The sequence below is a fragment of the Lactuca saligna genome, chromosome 4 (assembly GCF_052625555.1).
Source record: "Lactuca saligna cultivar CGN05327 chromosome 4, ASM5262555v1, whole genome shotgun sequence".
Classification (NCBI taxonomy): Eukaryota; Viridiplantae; Streptophyta; class Magnoliopsida; order Asterales; family Asteraceae; genus Lactuca; species Lactuca saligna.
The window spans coordinates 113,342,324-113,361,032 of record NC_136420.1 but is presented as its reverse complement, the minus strand read 5'-3'; the positions used below and the strand labels follow the sequence as shown (position 1 = coordinate 113,361,032).

Genomic DNA, 18,709 nt, shown 5'->3' with positions numbered 1-18,709 from the left:
TAATATAATCTTAACGGGTTAGTTAAAAAAATATGGAATGATGATACTTATCATAATTTTATTGGTGAGGAATATTTGTAGGCATAAAAGATAGGAATAATTTAATTTTTCTTTTATAAATGTCCATTGGAGGATGTTAATGTAAACTTGTTTTTTATTAGTGATTTTTTTAGTAGTTCGACCAGAAAAAATAAAAAATAAATAAATAAATAAAAACTTTAAAATGAATCATAAGAAATTTTAGAGCATTGCAAAATTGTTCACAATATTATGAAATCGATAAAAGTTTTTTTTTTTTTCCTTTTTGAAGTTTTTTAATGCAGTGAACGTCATCTCAAAATCAATTTTATTTAGTGGTGGTTTTGAATAGATTCACACAAAAATAAACGTGTTAGTGTTCCATTTGAGAAACCTCAAAATAACAACTCGCAATAAATTAATAAGTATCAAAACACATATATAAAAATTAGAAGAAATTACTGAAATCATCCATACGGTTTGGGTAAAATTGCACGTTAGGTCCTAACGTTTTTTTTGCACTCGGATCGTCTCTAACATATCATATTCTTGCGTTTTTCATCCCTAACATATCATATTGTAGCGTTTTTCGTCTCTTGTAAAGATAAAAATACTATTTTACCCTTTGTATTTTCTTTTTCAGTTTTTTACTAATTAAGTAAAATAAATAAATTATACGTAATTTATAAACAAGTGGGCCCACCTACTCTATACCCCCTTCTTCCTATCCCATCCACGGCACACCTCCACCGTCCACCTCCGACAACCCTTATTCACTCATTCCGGCAACACCTTCGTTCAACCATGGTTCATCTTCGGCAACCACCACAATTCACACCAAATCAAAAGAAATTAAACCAAAATCAAATACCACCATCAATTATACACTAAACCAAACCACGAATCAAAATAAATCAGGAATCAATATATACACTAAACCAAACCACGAATCAAAACTAAATTCAACAAAAGAATAGATGCTCAATCGTATACACATCTGGAACGTTACCGGAAGGGGAGACCGTGGAAGCTCGAGCTGATCTGGAACGACACCACAAAAAACATTGTGGTGGAAGGTCGAGCAGGCATGAGAAGACAAAGCTCGTCAGGAGTGAATAGACGATGAACAAGCATATCTGGCCAACAAGGGAGGAAGACGAAGTAAAGAGGAATCGACGTCGCATATCGGTACTTGAGAAATCTGTTTCAGAAAATCGATTTTGTGTAAACTCAAACACATATTGCATATCGTATTTTAAATTCGTGTTTCGTGTCTTACACGTATCAAACATGAATTTACCTATTTAAACACGTATAAGACACGATACAAATTCGTGTTGACACCTGACACGTATATACACATATATACTTTATGGTTAAATTTTATATTTATAAAATATTAGGGACCAATTTCTTAAGAGTCAATAATTAGTTTATAGCACTAGGTTAAAAAAGATTAAAAACGTGTTTATTCGTGTTTTTGTGTAACACGGTTTAAAAACGTGTCTATTCGTGCCGTGTCACGTGTCACACGAATTTTTTACGTATCGTGTTCATGTTTGATACCCCAGACGCGTTTTATAATTTGTGTCGTGTTCGTGTTTAACAAATTCGTATCGTGTAAATTCGTGTCTGACACGAATACATGACACGCAGACACGGATTGTCAGGTCTACAAGACATGTGTACTTCAAATATTTAAAAAGTTCCTTTGATCCAGCTATATAACCACCACATGATCCAAATGATTTTGTGAAAGTTCCCATCATGATGTCCACATCAGCAGTGTCTACACCTAAAAGCTCACACACACCTTTTCCTGTTTTGCTTACTGCTCCTATATTGTGTGCCTCATCTAAATAAACATATGCCTATATCAAATAACATCATTAAATAAATAATAGTAGATAGTTATAATAATAATAATTAAATCAATGAATGATCTTGTATTTTTTTTTGCATATAGAGACTATTTCAGGGATTTGAAAATAAGTTCTCCTTCCATGTTGTAAATTCCCTCCACTACGACGATGATTTACTCGTTAGTATTACCCGTTAAACAAATATATTTGATGTTAACAAACATTCTCAAAGATATTTTAACAGAATCCATTTATATAAATAAATTATAACAAAATATATTACAGAATACACTTAAATAACATTCTTTAACGAATCTTTTATGAATAATAGGCATCAAATCGATAAGTGTTACTAACCTTATTCTAAAAGAATATTGTGTTTTCTCATTCTGAAAGAATTTATAGGTTTGACTACACCAAAATAACATAACTACACATATTAACTTCAATTATAACAGAATATTTCATTTCCATTTGTTGCTTAAACTTCAATTCCTTAAAAATTCTAACAAAATATTATATACTTTACTTCTAACAGAATATTTCGACACAAGTATAAACATGTTATTGTAATTCCAACAAAATAGTATGTAGTTTAGCTTAACATATTCTAACAGAATCTTCCCAATATGATGCATATTATATATAGAGTCTCACTTGATTCACATTCAAAGATCTTGAAAAAGAAAACTTTGTATTTCAAACACACTCCTTTGATTCTGTATTACTACAAACTAACCAACATACTTACTTACCCATATATTCAACTTTAGAACTTGATTGCAAAACTGCCTCATTGACTCTATCTGATTAAATGGCACGGGATCTCCTAATACATCATCATTTGTCATCTTACTTGGTGCCATATCATATCCCATCTCACCTGCCCCCACAAAATTTTCCACATCACCTGCCCACAAAACACTTGCTTGCACATTATTTTCCCGCAAACTCTTATAATTAGAAGATCAAGTGTAAGAATGAAAATTTCCATTATAAAGGTCCCAATCATCTAACCTACAAACCGGTATTTCCATCATCAGCATCATCATCCCGATTAGGTGACCTCTTCCATTCAGGGGTTTGGGGGCAAACAATTTTTTTAGGAATGTGTTCACCAAAAAGATTGTATAGATCATTGATGTAATCTTATTTGTAAATCCCTAGAGGACGTTCTTCAGAAAATCTATATATTGCCTACATGATTTGTTAAACATATATAAAGAAGACAATTTAAGATTTAAGAACTCTCATTGACTAATCAAATTCATATCATTTACCTCTGTGAGGGAAACTGATTCTGATCGAATAAGAAAATGCATAATCATATAACTTGTCCGATTATGTCCATGTGTGCAGTAGACAAGTACATACTTATTTAGATGAGCTTGTTGAGAGCTGAATCGGGTTGTCTAAATAACATAAATGCAAATGTCATTAACAGATCATATTCATAAATCATAAGTGTCGAAATTTTCAAAAATCAAACTAACAAATACCTACTACCTCCTGAATGAACTTTTCTACAAACTCATTATCAGACACTGAATCCCTTCCTACACACCTGATCTGAGTTTAAAAGGGCGACTGAGAAAATTAATGAGCTTGTTTTATTGGGATTTAGGACACTTATACATAACAAGACCAAGAAGTAGTCACTGAAGATCTTACCTTAACATATTACCTTCTTTGGTCCAATCTGACTCCCGATAGTACCAATTTCTAATTTTAAAATTAGGTTTAAAAGTTAGAAATTGAGTTCAAGAACATACCAAGGATATGATGTTGGTGTACGACTGCAGCTATTGACCGATTTCGGTGATGGAATACGAATGTAACGCTCGTAGATCCGTGCTAGTCAATTTAGAGGCAATAGGGGTCGAAAATGACTTTTCGACAAAAGATTTGAAACAACCCAAAAATACGACCCAAAAATTTCGTTTTTCAAGATAATCAAAACCATAATATGAGTATCATAACATAAAAAAAACATACGCGATGTATCCCAAATCATAATAAAATACTGTGCGGAAAACTGTATCATACTATTTCAAATCCAAAACAACTAAAACCATTCCCAGGATAAAAGCTAAGCTGTGGTGTGTGCGATGCTATCACCCCGAGCTCTTCCCTTTGCTTGCGGAAGTACCTGAAACCAAAACTGAAACTGTAAGAACGAAGCTTAGTGAGCTCCCCCAAACTACCACATACCATACAATAACATATAAACACATATTGGGCCTCGCCCACTACATCGGACCGAAGCCCGGAAACTGCATCGGACCGAAGTCCGGAACTGTCTGGGCCCTTGTCCCCTGCATCGGACCGAAGTCCGGAACTAACTGCATCGGACCGAAGTCCGGAACTGACTGGGACCTTGTCCCCTGCATCGGACCGAAGTCCGGAACTAACTGCATCGGACCAAAGTCCGGAACTAACTGCATCGGACCGAAGTCCGGAACCGACTGGGACCTTGTCCCCTGCATCGGACCGAAGTCCGGAACTGGCTGACTGAACATGGCATAGCATAACACATCAACTAACATGAACACATATACAGCATACTACATCGGGCCGTAGCCCGGAACACATAACACTTAACGCATAAAACATAGCACACAAATCCTGTTCGAGCCACGAAGGCATCAAACATACTAGCTACTGCATCGGACCTAAATCCGGAAACTACTACTAACTGAACGGGCCGGCATTGTGGCCTTAGACCCGTTCCTACTGGAAGGAAACTCACCTCGTAAGCCGGCTGCTGAGTGTGTGGCTCGGGAAGCTAACGGCTGCTGCTCCTGAATCTCCTCGGCTACAAGTCCATAAACACACTCAATCAAATACTAAACACTGCGCTTGGGGTAAAATGACTCTTTTACCCTTGGTCAAAGTCAACTCTCTTTGGGCTGACTCGCCGAGTTGGGCTGCCCAACTCGCCGAGTCCTACTCTCACCTCTCAGTTCTACTCGCTGCTACTCGTCGAGTGTGGCATCGACTCGACGAGTACCCTCTTGATCCAAGAACTCAGACAATCTTCATCCGACTCGCCGAGCCGGATGAACAAACTCGACGAGTTGTTCTTGATCTTAAGAAGATTGCCTTGGACTCGCCGAGTTGTATGAACAACTCGCCGAGTCCCTCCATCACTGAGTCTACCCTCAACTCGCTGAGTCCACTCTCTAACTCACTGGATCCACTCGACACTGATAAAAATGAAGGAATCGGGAACTCGCGACCCAACTCGCCGAGTCGTTCTTCCCGACTCGCCGAGTTGCCGCCATGCAACTGATTTTTACTCGATTTTGTTTGAATCCAACACATACAATTGATAGATCTGAGTCCAATAAGCTGATTTACCACGTAAAGTTTCCAACTTTACGTGTACAACCTCATGAATAAGGGAAATAAGGCTAAAAGATGCACAAAATGGGTAGATCTATGGTTAATATGCAAAGTAACTCCAAAAAGGCAGTAGATCTGGGCTCTACAACACCCAATCATTCAGATCTAAAGATATCTCGACTTATTAAGGCACTCATGCAAACATAAGGCTTGGAACAAGCATCAACTAGATCTTAGAAGAGCTCTAATGGAGGTTTAAAGCATATAACAAGAGGGGAAATCCGAAAATACCTCAAATAACTCAGATTTGCCCTTGGATTTTTGCACTACAACTCTTCTCCTTGCTCCTTTCATCTTATCCTTCTTCACACCTTCACAAAATGGCACAAAAACACTTATAAGCTCTCAAGGTGGATTAGGGTTCTTTCTCACAGTGTTCTCAGGGTGAGGGAGGCGAGAATGGGGCTATAAGGTGACTTAAATAGTGGGCAACCCGGGGATTTAGGGTTTCACCCAGACGGATGGACTCGCCGAGTCAGGGATATGGACTCGTCGAGTCCCCGGCTCACGCGTGCTCAAAGTCGCGACCCTACTCGGCGAGTCAAGCTATGAACTCGCCGAGTCCCTCATGCAAAACTTACAACAATTACCAATGAATTAACATACCGGGAACGGGTCGTTACAATTCTCCCCCACTTGTCTCAGACTTCGTCCTCGAAGTCTGCTACGGCTGGATCTGCAAAAATCTCCGGGTAGTGCGCTCTCATCTCCTCCTCAGCCTCCCACGTCCATTCAGACCCCTTCCGGTGCTGCCACTGCACCTTCACTAGCTGAATTACCTTGTTCCTCAAGGTCTTGATCTTCCGTTCCAGAATCGCGACCGGCCTCTCAATATAATTCAGGCCGCTATCAACCTGAATGTCCTCTAGGGGAACGACTGTTGCCTCATCCACCAAACACTTCCTTAACTGCGACACGTGGAAGGTGTTGTGTATCTGACTAAGCTCCTCGGGAAGATCCAATCGATAAGCAACCCGACCCACCCGGGCCAAAACCCTGAAAGGACCAATAAATCTGGGGCCCAATTTGCCCCTCTTCCGGAACCTGATGACACCTTTCCAAGGTGAGACTTTCAGAAGAACCATATCTCCCACCTGGAACTCCAAGTCCGAACGCCTCCTATCGGCGTAGCTCTTCTGCCGACTCTGCGCAGTCTGCAGCCTACTACGGACCTGCTGGATCAACTCAGTCGTCTTGAGCACCACTTCTGTGCTCCCTATGACTCGCTAACCGACCTCGCCCCAACAAATCGGGGTCCTGCACTTCCTGCCATATAACATCTCAAAAGGAGGTCGATCAATGCTCGCATGATAACTGTTGTTATACGAGAATTCCGCTAATGGAAGATACGTATCCCAACTGGCCCCAAAATCTAGAACACATGCCCTAAGCATGTCCTCAAGATTCTGAATCGTCCTCTCGCTCTGCCCGTCAGTCTGAGGGTGGAAAGCGGTGCTGAAATGGAGACGAGTACCCATCTCGTCGTGGAACCGCTTCCAGAATCTGGACGTGAAACGAACATCTCGGTCCGACACCACCGATACCGGCACTCCATGACGTGCCACAATCTCCCGCACATAGATATCGGCTAACTTTTCCGCCGATATACTCTCCTGAATCGGAATAAAATGAGCACTCTTGGTCAACCGATCCACTACTACCCATATCAAGTCCACTCCACGTGCAGTCCTGGGGAGTTTGGTGACAAAATCCATGGTGATATCCTCCCATTTCCACACGGGAATGTCTAACAGCTGCATCTTGCCGTGAGGTCTCTGGTGCTCCGCCTTGACCTTCCGGCAGGTCAAACATCTCTCAACATACCAAGCGACGTCCCGCTTCATGCAGGGCCACCAATAATCAGGTCGAAGATCTCGATACATCTTCGTCGCTCCTGGGTGGATAGAAAATCGAGACTTATGAGCCTCGTCCATCAATACTTGCCGTACCCCACCCCAGTACGGTACCCACACCCTACCATGAAGCGTCAACAAACCCCGACTGACGTAATCAAATGAAGCTACTCGGCCCACTATCCTCTCACACTTCTGCCTCTCCTCCTTGAGGCCCTCCATCTGAGCCTCCTTGATCCGCTCCAACAACGGAGTGATCACTGTCATCCTCATACACAGATCTCTGATAGGGGCCGTCGACACCTTGCGGCTCAGGGAGTCGGCCACCACATTAGCCTTCCCTGGATGATAAAGGATCTCACAGTCATAGTCCTTCAGCACGTCCAACCATCTCCTCTGCCTCATGTTCAAACTCGGCTGATCCATAAGATATCGCAAACTCTTGTGATCCGTGTATATAGTACAGCGGACCCCATAAAGGTAATGTCTCCAAATCTTGAGGGCAAACACAATTGCCCCCAGCTCCAAATCGTGGGTAGGATAATTAGCCTCGTGAGGCTTCAACTGTCTCGAGGCATAAGCTACCACATGGCCTCGCTGCATCAATACTGCTCCCATACCTGTGATTGAAGCATCACAATAGACTACGAAATCCTCTACTCCCTCTGGCAAGGTAAGGATCGGAGCCTCGCACAATCTCTGTCTGAGAGTCTCGAACGTCGCCTGCTGCTCAGGCCCCCAACGAAAAACCACCGACTTCTTGGTTAGTCGGGTGAGCGGCACTGCTATCTTGGAGAAGTCCTGAATAAATCTCCGATAATACCCTGCCAACCCTAGGAAGCTCCGAATCTCAGATGGAGACCTCGGGACCTCCCACTGCATCACGGCCTCAATCTTGGCCGGATCTACCAAAATATCCTTCTGGTTGACGAGATGACCAAGAAACTGCACCTCGCGCAACCAGAACTCACACTTGGAGAACTTTGCGAAAAGCCTCTCCCTCCTCAAAGTCTCCAACACCTCCCGCAGTGCTCCTCGTGCTGCCCCTGTGTCTTGGAATATACCAAGATGTCATCTATGAATACTATCACCGACCGATCCAGCATCGGTCTGCACACGCGGTTCATGAGATCCATGAACGTGGCTGGGGCATTGGTGAGCCCAAATGGCATCACCACGAACTCATAATGACCATACCGGGTCCTGAAAGCAGTCTTTTGTACATCCTCATCTCTAACCCTCATCTGATGATAACCGGAGCATAGATCGATCTTGGAGAACCAAGACGCTCCCTGCAGCTGATCAAACAAGTCATCTATCCTCGGAAGTGGGTAACGGTTCTTCACCGTTACTTTGTTCAACTCCCGATAATCAATGCACATACGATGCGACCCATCCTTCTTCCTCACAAATAAGATCGGCGCTCCCCAAGGCGAACTGCTCGGCCAAATGAAACCCTTGTCTAACAGCTCCTGAAGCTGTGTAGACAACTCCTGCATCTCAGGGGGAGCGAGTCGATACGGTGCTTTGGCTATCGGAGCCGCACCAGGAACTAGGTCGATCCTGAACTCAACCTGCCTCTCTGGAGGTATCCCGGCAAATCCTCGGGAAACACATCCGGGTAGTCACGAACAATAGGAACATCATCAATCGTCGTCTTGCCCTTCTCCCGGGCATCCAAGACGTAAGCTACAAAACCGGCGCAACCCTGCTGAACATAGCGCCTCGCCCTTGCGGCGGAACAAAAGGTCGGTCCTCGCTGGGGCCTCTCGCCCTGAATCACTATCTCTCCCCCACTGGGAGTGCGAACCCTCACTAGCTGAAGTTCACAATCAATCACCGCCCCATTGGGGCTTAGCCAATCCATGCCCACAATAACTTTATTCCCACGCAGGGGAATAGGAACCAGGTCCACTGAAAACTGCTCATCAAATATCTGAAGGGAACACCCTCTATGTACTCTGCCGACCCTCACGGTCCTATCATCTGCTATCTCAACCTCTAATGGACAATCCAGCTCCCCTGGAGCTCTACTAAATCTCTTGCTAAGCGCAAGCGATACAAATGATCGGGTAGCCCCCGAATCGAACAATACCAAAGCAGAGATGCCGTTCACCGAGAACGACCCTAAATAAAACATATCATCAAGTAATATTCAAACGATAATAATAATTAAAAGGTGAAGGAAAGATACATACTCATCACCACGTCAGGAGTCGCTCGCGCCTCCTCTGCTGTCATCTGAAATGCCCTGCTCTTCGCCACTGGCGCATCAGATCGGCCCTGCCGGCTATCCGTAATCCTCAAGGTGGCAGGGGCAGGTGCAACCATCTTCCCTGCTGCAGCTAAACTGGGACACTGGGACTTTTTATGTCCCCTCTGATTGCACTGAAAGCAAATCAGATCTGATGCTGTAACCGTAGTAGCAGGGGCCGTACAATCCCTACTCAAATGCCCAGTCCGACAGCACTTGTAGCAGCCGGAACTCCCTGCCTTGCACGCCCCCTCGTGCAATCTCCCACACTTGCCACACCGACCGTGGCTCTGCTGACTCCTAGACCTGTGATCTGAAACCTTGGGCTTTTTGCCCACACTGCCTGAACCCAAAACCGCCTCCGGTTTCCTCTTTTTCTCCATCTTGAGATCAATCTCCCTCTCTCTAGCTCTGGCAATCATGTCGTCCAACGTTTTACAACTGGACCGGCTCACAAACATGCGGATGTCACTCCGCAACATCTCATGATAACGGGCCTTCTTCATCTCCTCATCGGCTGCATACTGTGGAACAAGAAGAGCCCTCTCCCTGAACTTGGCGGTGATCTCCGCCACTGACTCGGTAGTCTGGGTAAGGTCCTGAAACTCCCTAGCTAACTGCTGCACCTCAATGACCGGTGAAAACTCCACCCTGAACCTTGTAGAGAAATCAGCCCAGGTCATGGCATCCAATGCCGCATCATCCCCGATGGCATGTCCGACCTCCTCCCACCAATCTCGTGCCCTGTCCTTCAGAAGACAGGACGCCAATCTGACCTTGTCCCCCTCCCGAGACACCTGCTAGTGCGGAAAGCGTTAGCCACATCCGCCAACCATCTGGTACTCGCTATGGGGTCCCGTGCCCCATGATAGTCTGGAGCTCCGCATGCCCTGAACTCCCTGAACGTAAGTGTGCGCGACCCCATCACGGCGGCCATCTCAGCACGGAAAGTACTCAATCTCTCATCCATCAGCTCTAAAATACCCTCCTTGATCGAACCGAAGATCACAGGAGTCTGCTCCAGTATGATGCGGGTAACCTCAGAAGAAAGGAACTCTCTGGTCTGCTCATCCATCTGCCCGACCTCCGGGCCTGATCCCGATCCTGATCCCCCTCCGGCATCTGAGCTGCCGACTGCTGGTCTCGGACGCAAAACTACCATTCTGAAACATATCATAACAACATCAGAACACTGAAATATCTCAAGGGATCATGATACTACTACTAGCTTCCTGGTCTTGTCTTGGCTTTCCTTGATTCGAGTACGGATCCTCTGCTTTCAGTAGTACGGGCCCATACTACCTTCCACATCTATCCGTACTTTCCTCAAGAACTGCCTTGACTCCACCAAGTCACTTCTACTACTGCCATTCTCTGCTACTCTCATCCTAGGCTTGCCCTAGGGAAACCTTAAGCTCAACATGACTGGTCCTCAGCTGCTGTAGGTCTCCTCATAATGCCAGTTAGCCACCACCTAAACACCATCACATGTGATGAGGATCAGATAATCCTTCAAGTAAAAGATCCGTCCCTACAACGGTTGGACTCAAACAAGAGTTGCGCAATAGGGCCAGTTCCAGCACTCTGGGATTATTCAAACCTGATCACACGTGGTGTGACGTGTTCACCTAATGGCTAACTCCCATTACTCAAAACCCCACCAAGCACGAAGCAAGCAGCATTCGGGTAAGGGGAAACAGACTCAGGCCAAACTATTCTCATAACAAGAAACTGCACTAGCATAGGATGCTAAGCTTCCACTAACAGGCATAACCTAATCAGGCTATCTTACTGCTGTCTACTCAGTACTAGCATGCAATACTCATAAAGATGTAACACATAAGCAGGCACATAAGGCATTCTCCTAGATCCTTAGTCCTATACTAGCATGTTGTTCTACTGAAACTGAAACTGAACAATTAACTTGTATGGGTAATTTGGGAGTACTTACTTGAGCTCGGCTGACCGCATGCACACACCTCTATCTTGTTAAAAACAATTCTTTCTTTCTAAGTGCTTTCAAAATTCTTTTTGGTAAAACATTTTTATTTTACTAAAATCTTTTATTTCCCTTAGTTTGAGTTCAGACACACCCGGAAGTGTATCCGAATCCCTCAAACCAGGGCTCTGATACCAACTTGAAACGACCCAAAAATACGACCCAAAAATTTCGTTTTTCAAGATAATCAAAACCATAATATGAGTATCATAACATAAAAAAACATACGCGATGTATCCCAAATCATAATAAAATATTGTGCGGAAAACTGTATCATACTATTTCAAATCCAAAACAACTAAAACCATTCCCAGGATAAAAGCTAAGCTGTGGTGTGTGCGATGCTATCACCCCGAGCTCTTCCCTTTGCTTGCGGAAGTACCTGAAACCAAAACTGAAACTGTAAGCACGAAGCTTAGTGAGCTCCCCCAAACTACCACATACCATACAATAACATATAAACACATATTGGGCCTCGCCCACTGCATCGGACCGAAGCCCGGAAACTGCATCGGATCGAAGTCCGGAACTGTCTGGGACCTTGTCCCCTGCATCGGACCGAAGTCCGGAACTAACTGCATCGGACCGAAGTCCGGAACTGACTGGGACCTTGTCCCCTGCATCGGACCGAAGTCCGGAACTAACTGCATCGGACCAAAGTCCGGAACTAACTGCATCGGACCGAAGTCCGGAACCGACTAGGACCTTGTCCCCTGCATCGGACCGAAGTTCGGAACTGACTGATTGAACATGGCATAGCATAACACATCAACTAACATGAACACATATACGGCATACTACATCGGGCCGTAGCCCGGAACACATAACACTTAACGCATAAAACATAGCACACAAATCCTGTTCGAGCCACGAAGGCATCAAACATACTAGCTACTGCATCGGACCTAAATCCGGAAACTACTGCTAACTGAACGGGCCGGCATTGTGGCCTTAGACCCGTTCCTACTGGAAGGAAACTCACCTCGTAAGCCGGCTGCTGAGTGTGTGGCTCGGGAAGCTAACGGCTACTGCTCCTGAATCTCCTCGGCTACAAGTCCATAAACACACTCAATCAAATACTAAACACTGCGCTTGGGGTAAAATGACTCTTTTACCCTTGGTCAAAGTCAACTCTCTTTGGGCTGACTCGCCGAGTTGGGCCGCCCAACTCGCCGAGTCCTACTCTCACCTCTCAGTTCTACTCGCTGCTACTCGTCGAGTGTGGCATCGACTCGACGAGTACCCTCTTGATCCAAGAACTCAGACAATCTTCATCCGACTCGCCGAGCCGGATGAACAAACTCGACGAGTTGTTCTTGATCTTAAGAAGATTGCCTTGGACTCGCCGAGTTGTATGAACAACTCGCCGAGTCCCTCCATCACTGAGTCTACCCTCAACTCGCTGAGTCCACTCTCTAACTCACTGGATCCACTCGACACTGATAAAAATGAAGGAATCGGGAACTCGCGACCCAACTCGCCGAGTCGTTCTTCCCGACTCGCCGAGTTGCCGCCATGCAACTGATTTTTACTCGATTTTGTTTGAATCCAACACATACAATTGATAGATCTGAGTCCAATAAGCTGATTTACCACGTAAAGTTTCCAACTTTACGTGTACAACCTCATGAATAAGGGAAATAAGGCTAAAAGATGCACAAAATGGGTAGATCTATGGTTAATATGCAAAGTAACTCCAAAAAGGCAGTAGATCTGGGCTCTACAACACCCAATCATTCAGATCTAAAGATATCTCGACTTATTAAGGCACTCATGCAAACATAAGGCTTGGAACAAGCATCAACTAGATCTTAGAAGAGCTCTAATGGAGGTTTAAAGCATATAACAAGAGGGGAAATCCGAAAATACCTCAAATAACTCAGATTTGCCATTGGATCTTTGCACTACAACTCTTCTCCTTGCTCCTTTCGTCTTCTCCTTCTTCACACCTTCACAAAATGGCACAAAAACACTTATAAGCTCTCAAGGTGGATTAGGGTTCTTTCTCACAGTGTTCTCAGGGTGAGGGAGGTGAGAATGGGGCTATAAGGTGACTTAAATAGTGGGCAACCCGGGGATTTAGGGTTTCACCCAGACGGATGGACTCGCCGAGTCAGGGATATGGACTCGCCGAGTCCCCGGCTCACGCGTGCTCGAAGTCGCGACCCTACTCGGCGAGTCAGGCTATGAACTCGCCGAGTCCCTCATGCAAAACTTACAACAATTACCAATGAATTAACATACCGGGAACGGGTCGTTACAAGATTATTTAGAATAAATAATCTTAACCAAGTTGTATAATATTTCACAAGGTTTCCGTACATATAAAGAGCGTCGAAATCCGAGTTATAACGAAGAAGTTATGACCCGTCGAAGTTTCGCGACGGAACCGTTACGGCATCGGGAAGCGTAAATAGTGATTTTACGATGGAGGATTTTTTAGCCTTAGTGATCTAAACGAAAGTCGTAGAATATGTTAAACCGAGAAAATCCATAAAAAGAATGCCCAAATCTGACGTGTATGAAGAAGTTATGATTTTTCTAAGATTCGACTTAGTAGTGCACAGCCCGAAACTCGAATTTTAGTTCGAGCGGTTTTTGGCTTACGTGACTTAAATGAGAGTTGAAGATCTCATTAATAGGAACTTAACAGTAAATAGACAAACGAAAACAGAGTCCGTATGAAGGAGTTACGAATTCTTCGCGGTCATTTAATAGTCTAAACACCTCGTACTGTTAAATTTAAGATCGGTCGAGAATTAGCCGACAGAGTCAAAATGAAAGTTGTATATATTATTTTTACCTACGCGTGGATATAAAGAACGTCAAAAACGTAGGTCTTATGTGAAAGTTACGGATTTTAGAAGTCGGAAGTGTGTTGTGCGAAAATAGGTGATGTGACACAATTTTGGCCATTGCTTTCTCCCCAAGTCTAGCCACTAGATAGTGACATGTGGCACCAAGTGCAGCCATTTTCACCCTATAAATAGAACCTCTCCCACCCTCATTTTCTTCACAAATTTATCATTCTTTCTTCTCTTTACTCTCTCTCTAGAACCTCTCTCTAGCCCCGAAACCCCTCGAAAAGCCTAGGGAACCTCCCTAGCACGAGGCGGAAGCCCCTGAGTGCCAGAAGGCTCCAAGAAGAAGAGATTTTCCGCATGGGAATGCTGCTCCAAGCAAAGCCTGGTTTTCTATAAAACCCGTTGTAAGTGAGCTACGCCTTCGCTATTTTTAATATAGCTTTTATTTAATTATATTAACGTTATTAAGAACATATAATAAGTAATTGGGCTATTATTATGGGTTATATAAGTATTATTTAACGGTTATATAATAGTAATTGAAAGACCCCAACTTTCGTATTTTTTTGAAAGACCCAAACTTTCATATTTCACATTATCATTACTCCAAAACATGCTATTTGCATATTCATAAAAGCAATATTTTACATTGATATAAAGGATTTACAAACTATTTGATACAAACCTTCTATTACAAAGTGTTATATATATTACATAACTACCCAGGATATTGTAATTTATACAAACATAAAAAGTAGTACAAAAGTACTATTACAAACTATTCTACATCTTTCAATAGTATGTAAACATACTAATTATTTATCACCTGCAATTGTTAAACATTGATAGGGTAAGCGATGATGCTTAGTGAGTTCAAAAATAGATACAATATAATATTATGCCATATATATACTTCAATGTGGCAAAGCAAAGATGAACAACAAGAAGTATGTGAGATCATGTGACAAGCGTTCATATCAATCAAAGGCATTATTCAAATATATTTTTTTCAATTCTTGATATACATCAATAAAGCTTTGGCCCAATTGGCATAGAAGACATGCAATTTCTGATTAACATCTTGTTAGATTTCAGGCTTATAGTCCTGTCTAACCATTTGCCAATGCCATAGAATAGAAGTCATTCTCTTACGGAGACATGCTCTACATGGCCAGAGGCTACGTACCAGTACCAATGTGAATCTAAGTCCTTTCACTGATCACATGGTCAAAGGTATTACAATTGCTATAAACATAGCGAATAACACGAGAAAATAACTCAAAATGATAATACTGAAAAGCACATAGCACATATAACACATAACATACAATTGTTCCTATATATTGAACTCACCTTAAGTTAACCGGGGGTTAAAATAGTAATTTGGACAGCGCTTCGGCTTTAAATATGCCTTTCTATGTTGAAAACCTGGAGTTTGTTTGAAAACCGGGCTCTACGAAGGTAGGGCTTCAAAACCGAAAAGATAAAATTTTCGGGCTTCTCGGGGGTCTCGGGACGTGTTTCGGGTGCTAAAATTGATTTCGGGGCTTCGGGGAAAGTTAATATGAAGAAAATATGGAAAGAGCGGCTAAAAGTGTCAAATTTTCAAAGTTAGTTGGAAGACCTCGCAGGTTCCTTTATATAGGGCCGAGGTTCGGAAGTCGGCTTAAGAAGCGAAGCTCGGTGGCAGAAGTAGAGCGAAGCAGGTGGCGCGAGAGGGAGGCTCGGATGCGAGGCTCGGCTGCGAAGTTGGTAGGCGCGACGTGGAGGTGCGAGACTCGGACACGAGGGCGAGGCGCGTCGGAAGCCAATTGGCTCGCACTTCGGTCGAATCGCTGAGTGGCACGCGTCGGACTCCGAAAGCAAGCAGCGAGGTAGTTCGGTCCGGGCCACGTCTCCGGTGATGCACCTGCTTCGTGCGAGGTGACGTGGTCGGTTACTATTCATGCGAAAATTTTCGATTTTCGTGCCTTGAACTTCTAAAATCCATAACTTTCGCATACGAGCTCCATTTTTGACGTTCTTTATATGCACGCGTAGCTAAAATCACGCTCTACAACTTTCGTTTAGACATTGTCAGCTAATTTTGATTTAATTTTAATATTATTATTTTTAACAGACCGGGACAAGAAAATCCATTAAAAATTCATAACTTCTTCATCCGACATCCGTTTTTGTCAGACTTTTTACCGTTGTACTACATATGACGAGACCTTCGATTCTTGTTTAGGATGTATCGGTAAAATATCGCTCGATCTAAAATTCGAGTTTTTAGCTGTCTACTGCTAAGTTGAAACTTTGAAAAATCATAACTTCCTCATACGAAGTCAGATTTTGGCGTTCTTTTTATCGAATTTCTCGGTTTAACGAATACTACGACTTTCATTTAGATTACTAAGGCTAAAAAGTAGTTTATCAAAAACTCACTTTTTACGTCATTCGGCGCCGTGCCGGTTTTGTCGCGGATCTTCGGTTGGTCATAACTTCTTCGTTATAACTCGAATTTTGACGAGGTTTTTGCCTACAAATTTCTAACGAGATTCTCTACAACATAAAATAATAAAATTTAACTTATTTAAACTTTCATATTTTTGCTCAATTTCACTATTTGGCTTTTAATTGGAATCTCATAAGACTTCCAATATTTCCTGAGTGATTCTAAACATACTTTTACTTCATTTCTAGTAAAAACCATCTGTTAGAACTCAACACTCAATTTTACATAATATTTCACAATTTTATTCATTACAAAACACGATTTTAGAACGTGTATGTTACAGTAATAGTAGCTAGACTATTAATTAGTCTCGGTGAATAATAGACTAAACTCTAATGGTAATAATACTAGGTTTCGTCGAAGGAATTTTTTTTTCAAGAAGTGAAGCGTTGTCTGAGTTCGGAATCACCACCTTTTCAAGTGAGTGCATAGTTACTTTCATCTTCCACATAGATATAAAGTATTTTATATAAATTACATGTTCTGTGTGCATATTATGTGAGTACTTGTTGTATATGCTAAATGAACGATTTTATACATGTTTTAAATGATTTACACTGTAAATGTATTTAATATCTACGATAATGTTGGGGTAAACATGGGTAGATATAATAGATGAAATATGAGTTGAATGATGAGTTGAGAGGTGTTATAGACCACGAGGTGAGGGTGAGAGGTGGACGATGTGAGAAGCCTTTTTCCCAAATGATGGCCCCGCCATTCAGCAGAGTATGGATGACAACCACGGACTATTCTAGATAGTCCAGTGGAACACTAGCAGGCTCGCAACCTGTAGGTGTTGTGAACGATGTGTTCAACCGGTGTACTCTAAACCCTGGTGATCATACAGACTTGATGCCTAAACCCTGGTGATCATGCAGACTTGATGCCTAAACCCTGGTGATCATGCAGACTTGGTGCCTAAACCTTGGTGATCATGCAGACTTGATGCTTAAACCCTAGCGACTATGCAGACTTAGTGCCCGTTGTGTAAACCGTGGCAACGATGGACTTTGTGCCGATTCCTTAGGATGATCCTTAGGAATGAATGAACGAGGAATAGCTGATTCTTAGGGTAGATCCTTAAGATTAAAGAAGATAATGGGGATGGGTAATTGGGTTGATTGTTTGATTATTTAAACATAATAATTATATTATTGTGGGTTGAAAATCCTCTGTTACTCACCAAGTTTCCCAACCTGACCCACTCAGTTTATTTATATCACAGGTGTTGATATGAAGTCACATTACACTGAGAGATTAAAGAGATGTAGATCACTAGTGTAAATAAATGTAAGTTCTGTTTATGCTTATGTTTCTGTATTGACGATGACATCCCAAGCGTTTTAAAATAAATAAAATACGTTTCTTCGAAAATATTTTGATAACGTATTTATCGTATTTTTCTGGGAACAAATTCCGCAACATTTTTATGAAAAGAAGTACTATGATTTTTATAAAGCATAAACAAAATCGGTCTTTTCTGGCCGTGAAAATGGGGATTTCACAACGAAGCCGACAATGGAGAGGGAGGAAGAAGAAGATACGACAGTGGCAAGATGAGGGATACAGTCTGAGAATTTCATATATGCCCTTCTTAAACATTAAAATATCATATTTACCCAACTAAATTTCTAAATATCATATTTACCCTTCATAAAACTTCAAAATATCATATTTGTCAATTTAAACATCAAAATATAATATATGCCATTCTTAAATATCAAAATATCATATATGCACTTTTTAAACATCAAAATATCAATGGTAATATCTAAAGTATTTTCAATCTACAACATGATAATAATCAATAACAACAAAATCTAAACAACCAAAATATACATTCTATAGAAAAGCTGGAAGTTGAATCTTTTAATCTGTCAAGATGTCAATATTCCAACAATTTAGAAGTTCACATTCACATTATCATAGACGTAAGGATAATATGATTAAATTTCTTAGTTATTATAATAATTATAAGGTATAAAAATGATTATAAAATATTAAAAACATTATA

At 42.2% G+C, this 18,709-nt stretch overlaps 1 pseudogene; it reads right to left on the bottom strand.

The window, feature by feature from the left end:
* Nucleotides 1–1,571: 1,571 nt before the first annotated feature.
* LOC145040046 (long chain base biosynthesis protein 2a-like) overlaps nucleotides 1,572–18,709 on the bottom strand; it is a 31,051-nt pseudogene continuing 13,913 nt past the window's right edge.